Source organism: Lichenostomus cassidix, chromosome 2 (genome assembly GCF_008360975.1).
Source record: "Lichenostomus cassidix isolate B80296 chromosome 2, HeHo_3.0, whole genome shotgun sequence".
Taxonomy (NCBI): Eukaryota; Metazoa; Chordata; class Aves; order Passeriformes; family Meliphagidae; genus Lichenostomus; species Lichenostomus cassidix.
This window is the reverse complement of record NC_139482.1, coordinates 82,469,235-82,477,396: the sequence shown is the minus strand read 5'-3', so window position 1 is coordinate 82,477,396 and position 8,162 is coordinate 82,469,235.

The following is an 8,162-nucleotide window of genomic DNA, read 5'->3' as shown; positions in this document are numbered from 1 at the left end:
GTTTCCAGATTGCTGATATATAAAAAGCACAGTGATTTTCAATTCTTTTTAAGGAGTAAAAACTTGGATTGTGATCAAATTAAATAATTCATATTAAACTTTGTTTGATGGTGAAGAGCTACATAGCATTCCAGAATATCTGTTTTTCATTCTCAAAAGCCACACTTCAGTAACCTTCTCAGTTCTGCATTTTCATATTGTCCAGACCCACATTTATGATTTATAGATGTCAACATCTCTCTCTCTCTATCAAGGATTATTTACTTAAGTGCAGAGAGAGAAATACATGAATCAAAGATCACCTAATGGGACCGACTCACTCTCAACTTGTAAGGGCAATAAAGAATAAATATAAAGATTTCCTGCATCCTGTGCAATTGCCACAACTCCTGAGTGACAGTTATTTTAGTGACACCCAAATACCTTCCTATGAAAATCCCAGTGAAGCAGCTACAATTCCATGGCTGCATTCAATCTGACTCAATCAATCAGAACCATTTGACAAAAACATCTCATTAAAAAGTCTTTATCTGGCAGAGTGCAGAACTCTATTGTAAGGCTTTCATTTGTAGCAGAAAAGAATTTCTTCAGTTTCTTGCTCAAGATAGACCTTTTCTCCTTCACTGAGTGTTCTTCTCTAAGTGTCTGGACTTAGTTGCAATACTGATTTTATTCAACTGCTTCACCAGATATACTCCAGTCTGTATAAAAAGTATAGTAAGAAAAGAATGAAGCTTCCCATCTTTCCCATTTTATGCCATACAGCCTCTCCTGCTCAGTGTCCCAAATGTAGGTACAACCTGAGTGCGTGCATGTTCTTGGTACTGACCATAGCAGGACAACCCAGTATATTCTATTCGTTGATTCCTCACCTTGGAGAATAATATATTTTAGTTTCATGGAGAAAATATAGATATATATCTACAATATATTGTAAAGGAATAATATATTTTAGTTCTGTAGAAACTTAGGCATCTTTTTCAAACAAGCTAACATCAGAAGCTCTTGGAGGAAATGAGGCCATAACAGAGAAGCTAATTTAATTTTTCATGTCTGTTCACTGTGAAAGAAACATTTTTTGCAGGGGCGCATCAGAGGGTGTATCTCAAACAAATTTTTGTTTCAGAACAAAGTTGATATAAAGCACAGGAACCATTTCTCAGGATTCAGCCAAGAGTTTTAGCCTAATACTGAACTTTACCGGTAATGTGCAGTTTCTCACATCAGCCTTCATATCAGAAGATTGTAATGCCAACTCTAAGGGTTTCATGGAGTCCCAGAGATATCACTTACCAGAAAAGCTTGACATAATGTGAAAATCTGTAGAAGAAAATCTGAATAATGTATTGGTTAAACAATACTGAAGAATAAAAATATTAGGCATAAAAGAAAAATAATATACTATGGGAGAGTCAAGCATGATATTTATGCATCACAAACCTGTTGGCATTTTTTGAGGAAACTGAGAATGTGTAGATGAATATGATCCACCTAATGACACTAATCTGGAGGGGAGAAGGCTTTTAAAAGTCTTTTCTAAAACACTCTAACTGACATGAGTAAAAGGGAAAGCATTCTCATGAATTAATAGTGGACAAAAGCATAGGACAAAAAAAAAAGGCATAAAAAAAGCATTAGTTTTCAAAATAGAAAGAAATAGATGTTTGTGCTGGGCTATCTTCACTCTACTGCATTCAAAAATTATCCAGAAAGTGATTGGATATGAAGAAAATGGTCTGCAGGGTAAAAACAGAAAATTATTGAAAACCATCGCAGAAGGATTTCTTATAATTGGAGAGATCACCAATAAAAAAGCAGATTAAATTCTGTGTTAGTAAAGGAAAGTAAAATCATGAGGGGAAAAAAAGAATTACATCAAGTCCCTAATGACAAGCTGTAAAGCAGCTGCTGCCACTCAGGAAAGAGATATTGGAGCTATAATCTCTAGATCTAAGACAATATCAGCTTGATGCTAATCAAACAGGGACTAGGATGTAAGGCATCCTTTTGAAAAGTATCAAGAACTGCCATACATGCAATTTTGATTCCCGTCATCTCCTAAAGAATACAGTTGACTGAGGGAAGGAACAGAAAAATGTGACAAGCAGGAACAATTTGCTCAGCCAACAAGGAGAGACTGTACATACCAAGACTCCCCAACTTATAAAAGACATGACTATGAAAACATGATAGTCAAGAGAGACATAAAGAAGTTGAATAGAGAATGATGATTCAATTTTTTCATAATAGCAGAATTAGAAGGAAGCAAGTGAACAGATATTTTGACCATACCTTCCATATTGAATGGTGAAACTGATTGTCAGAAGATTTTGTGGATGGAAATGGGTTCAGGAAACAAACTCACTTAGACAGATACACAAAGTATGCTAGCTCTGCTCTCCCCTCATCCCTAACTACTGTCCCCTTTCAGAGGGAAAATACCCAACTTTGGAGTTTTAATCTAGCGCACAGCAGCTGGTTTTGTGGCTTTTTTAGTGCACTGTCTAGGAGTTGTGTATCTTCCATCTCCTTCAGGAGACCAGTGAAGTGATATTCCAGGAATTATTCTGCGTGTCTTGAACTTCTTTCCTGACAGTGCCTAGGTCCTCTGAAGATAACGTTATGTTCAGAGTGGTGGAAGGCTTACAGTTTCAATGCAATTTCTGGCAAAATGCAGTACTTCATCACCAATTTTCTGCAACATACTATCTTGTCATATTTCCCGTGTTTTATAATTTTAGGATTGTCTCAGAATGGCTTATAGTGTTGGGCCACCCAGCAATGTTTATTATTGTGCTGGGACAAAAGGGTTAAAACCGGATGATTTCTCAAGGAGAAGGGAACAGTTTCATTCAAAGTGACCTTGCATCTGGGAATGCTAAAAATGCCAGTATGGGAAAACTCCATTTATTATATCTGGTGTTGCCTGTTTTGAGAGGAAGAATTCCTGTGGAAAGACAACACACTCTCAGACTTGTCTGAAGCACTTTGTTCCAGCAAGGCAGGCTGTGAACCCCCTGTCTCTGGAGGATGAACTAAGCCAGAGAGCCTGTGTTGCCATGCTTCTCTGTTTGCTAGGATGAACTCCATCCCTGGGTGTTATCTCCCTGTTAGGAGCCTCTATCCCTGTGTGTCTCTGTTTGCCGGGATGAACTAAGCCAAACAGAGCCCATCTCCCCGTGTGTCTGTGCTGCCCAGCCTTGTAAGTGAGGTAACAAATCTACTTTTTGCATTTCAGCAGTGGTTTGGTTGTTGCCCTTGGTTACCTGGATGTGTTGATTCACACGTTTTGCAATTTTTCTAACCGTTTTTGAAAACTAGTCTAGTGTGTCCGACCAACTTTGGCCAAGCTAAATCTGGAGAGAGATTATGATAGATTGCCAAGAAGAATGATATGCCTTTTAGGACCAGTTTTCCTAAATATAGGAATAAAAAAAAAAACCCAAACAAGTGGAATGAAGTGAAATACAGTTAAAACATTAAAGAGTCAGGAGACTTTGATCATACAGAATCATTACGTATTAAAATTCCATACCTGGATTCAATCAATATATATTAAATGTGTTACATAAGGTGTAATTGACCACTCAACCAGGACAGTAATGAAGACTGCATTGCGCTGGACATGATTACATATGCCGTAAGTATAGCAAATTCAACAATAGAAAAACTCACTTATCCCCAGTGGTAAGTATTTGGATATATTTCAAAAGAAAAAGTGATGGAGAGACCTAATTTTTAGACATTACAATGATGTATTATATTAGACTACTTGTTGGAACAGTAAGAATTTACAAAAGTGAAATTTAATCCCAAGCAACATAGAACCTGGTAAATGTGTATCTGACAATTACCCTGTTACTGTAGTTAAAAAAGTAAAGCATCCCCTACATAATATTTAGGTTCAAAAAATGGAATTACATAAAAAGCTACGAGAAAGGAAAGGGTAAAATACTTTTTGCTGTCAAGATAACTGTTTAGACACCCCTTTTTGATGGGTCAGACTAAATCAAGATTACCTATCAAGAAGAAATTGCTGGAAGGAGCAGAAAAAGATTACATACTTTTAGTAGCAAAGTAAAGGAGGTTAACAGAATTAGTAGATTCTTCAATGTTTGAAAATGTGTTCTAATGAAGGGAATATGAAACATGGTATAAATACAGAACTGAAATAAAATCTAAAACAAATTGTATGCAATACAGAATATTTTATAGGGGTATATTAACACAATTTATTTACATAATATACATACACAGAGGTGTTATGAAATATAAAAATACAAAACCATCAAGTTAAAGGTAAACCTAGAACAGGACAGACCGAAAAAAGGAGTTTTGAGGAACGCTTGAGAAAACAATTAAAATCTCTGAGGATGTTTTTCAAAACATTAGAAAAAGACAACTATTGTGATGCCAAAGAGAAAATGGGACACAATAGCAGTTGTTAGGTGACAAAAGAATATGGGGAAAAAAATCAAAGTAATCTTATTTTATTGCCATGACTTTAGGTAGATTTCTGGGCCAAAATCCTTCTTTACAGGATGCTAATTTATGAAACTATGGCCAAAACTGAAGTATCAGCAAAACAGCCTTTGAAGCATTCTTAATAAACCAACAGAACAGAGTTCTAGGATTTGTAATGAAATTCCAGCAATTCTAAAAGAATTTAAATGTGAAATTGCTACAAGTTAAGTACTGTGTTCAGTATACCTCTTTTATTGGTCTTGCTGTCAGAGAAACAGAAGATATTTTAGAATGCCAGTCACGTGTTTTTTAAAAGGCATCCAAAGGTACTTATGGGTCAGCAATTTTGATGCTTCCAACATTTAAATTATGTGAGGTCTTAATACATATAGGAATGTATAAACAGACGGAAAATGTGTTCTAATGAGGAGTAAATCATGCCTCACAAATCTTTTAAAATTCTCAAAAAACCCCCAAAGGTCCATGGAAATATTGTAAAGAATATTCTAGCTAGTGAAGTGGACTAAATTGCAGTTTTATATAAAAGCTAAGACAAATTTCTTCACCAGAAGGTGATAAAAAATAAAGTATGGTAGAGGAGAAAGATCTGCTTGTGTACAGAAAATTAGCTAAAAGGCAGGAAACAACATAGACAGACAGGAGTGGCAACATTCCCCGGGGCCTGTTCATGTCTCTTTTTTCACCATAATATGAGAGATCTGGAGAAGAGGTGAAAAAAGGAGTGACAAAGTTTCATATAATGTGACAAGCAACATTAAAACAAAGGGCAAACAACTGATGGACTCAACATGAGGTATATTATCACTTAAGAAGGACTCCTGAGGCACTGTTGGTAGGTATTTGAAATCTACTCTACAAAGCTCACTAGCAGTCAAAAAGAAAAAAAAGAGAAATATTAGAAACCATTAGAAAGAAAGAGAAAACAAATACAGGCCACCATTATGACACAGCAAAATTCATATCCCAAATGTCATTATGGTACCAAAAGTACCTATAAAGATAAACATAAGAACAAAATTATTTTTAGAGTTATTGAATGATTTATATTTCAGATAAAATAAATGTCAAAGGCCACAACAGTTTAACAAAGAAATTACTTTTGGGCACAGGGAGCAAGGGGAAACAGAAGTCTGTTGGATAACCTAGAAAAATCAGAGGGCTGGCAATCACCAACCATATTTAATAAGGGTAAGTACTGTATTCTGCACCTGGCATGGGACAGCCCTGGAGGTATGGACAGACTGGGGAATGGGGTGCTGGAGAGTAGGGCCTTGGAAAGGAACCTGGGGCTCCTGGTCAATGGCAAGTTGCACAGGAGTCAGCAGTGCCCTGAGAGCCAGGAGGGCCAACCCTGTCCTGGGTGGCATCAAGCACAGCATTGCCAGCCGGGCAAGGGAGGGGATTGTCCTGCTCTGCTCTGCTCTGCTCTGCACTGGGGCAGCCTCACCTTGAGTGCTGGGGGCAGTGCTGGGTGCCACAATATAAGACATTAAATTATTACAGTGTCCCAAGGAGAGAAACAACAATGGTGCAGGGCCTCGAGGTGAAGCTGAATGAGGAGCAGCTGAGGTCACTTGGTCTGTTCAGCCTGGAGGTGACTGAGGGGAGATCTCATCACAGTCTACAACTTCCTTGAGAAGGGAAGAGGAAGGGCAGGCACTGATCTCTTTGTGCTGAGCAGTAACAGGACTTGAGGGAATGGCCTGAAGCTGAGTCAGGGGAGGTTTAGGTTGGATGTTACAAAAAGTTTCTTCACCCAGAGGGTGGCTGGGCACTGGAACAGCTCCCCAGGGAAGTGCTTACAGCACCAGCCTGAAAGCAGTCAAAAAGTGTTTGTACAACATCCCCACACACATGGTGTGATTATTGGACTGTCCTGTGCAATGACAGGAGTTGGACTTCAATGATCCTTAAGGGTCTCTTTCTACTCAGCTTATTCTGTGATTCTGTGAACGAAACTAAATGACGAAGGGAGTCAAGGGAACTCCTTTTGTTGTGCTGCAGAAAGTAGGGGTACCCAATGAAAAGTAAACAAGCTTAAAGAAAAGCAAACCCACTGATTTTTAATATTATACATGCTTAAATGGTGGGTTTCTGTTTGTTTTGGTTTTTTCTAATCAGAGTACTGTCTTTAAAGAACAGTTAAAAATGATGAAAGTAATGTCAGAGACTATTAAATAGGATGCTCCTGATGCAACCTCTGGTTCAGGGTGTCTCTAAACTGCAGTCTGCCAAGAGCAAGAGTCAACACCATGAAAACTTTATTCCATTTTTGGCCTGTTTTTACATTTTTCCCCTAGCAATCCTTTATATGCTACTGTAAGAGACAGAAAAACAAAACTAGAAATGGACCTCTGGCAGTTCTCTTAGGTAAACCTGTCTTGTGGATTTTGAGATTACATGTAGCCTCTCATTTGCTGCACATGTTTATTTTTTAATTTTATCTATTTACACACTTCAATTTTCACAGATTCAATGCAGGTGTCTGCCAGTTTAATTTAAAATAAAAAAAACCTACAGAAGTCTCTTCTTGATATTGCTTCCTTTTCACATCTTTGAACTTTTGTATTTTACTCAGGTTTTTATTAGAAAATGATAGCTCTAGACCATCATTCTCTAAAAGGACACTGGCAACTTGTATTAAATAGTTTTAATTCCCTCTAACTATCCCCCATTGTCCAAAACATTTTCTGAGATCCTAGGAAACACCATTTCTTTCCTCATTGATTTTTTCTTTACTATAAAACAAAGCATTGATTTTCTTCCTTCTGTCTTGTGTTTCTAATGGTACGTAAATTAACGTGGTTCATTTGTATGCCACCTTACCAGGACTCCTTGTCAGACCAGCATCACCAATAATAGAATGTAGGACCTTCCACTTAATCAGCAGCCTGATAAATGCTGCACCAGTTGACAAGAGCAATGGTTGGATTTGGTCTTCCTCCATGCCCTTGAGTAAGACACTTAATCTAGGCTACATTTTAATTCTGTGTGTACAGCATAGGGAAACTGTTTGTTTATGCCATACATGTCTGAGGATGATTCAGACCCATTAGTGAATGTTACATGTGCTAAAATACCTCTCACAGAGGCAGAACACACAATCCCATTATTTGGATTCAGAAGAATGAACATATCACAGTTTCACTGGCACAACCTCTCTCGTCGCTGCAGTAATCAATACATTCTTGAAGCTGTACTATTTATCCTCTCTTGCTGAAAAGTCTTCTACCTTACAGGTGCTGTTCAGCAGCACGAAATAAAATTTGATTTTACAGAATAAGCAGGATTCTTAAACTCAAAAAGAATTTGTTACTATTTACTTTGATTCTTATGAATTACTTGTAGCTTCCTTGCTGTGTAACAGCTGCTAAACAGACCAACATTGCCATTATGCCTTGCAGAATTAATAGACATACTCATGTTTTTTTATAAACTCATGTCCTGTTTGCTTAACATTTCTGTGAATCCCCAGTACAAAGTAATGTTTAACTAGCATTTAGTCATTTGCTCCATTATCTTTACCCAGAGAATCTTGGGGGTGTTGAAGAGTTTTTGTTTGTTTTGTTTTGCTTTTTTTTTCCCCTCCTTCCTTTATTTACAGTAATGTTGATGTATCCAGATGCAGAGCAGGCCAAAAGAGCACAAATGTGATGGGTTTTGAAACAGTTTTAAAG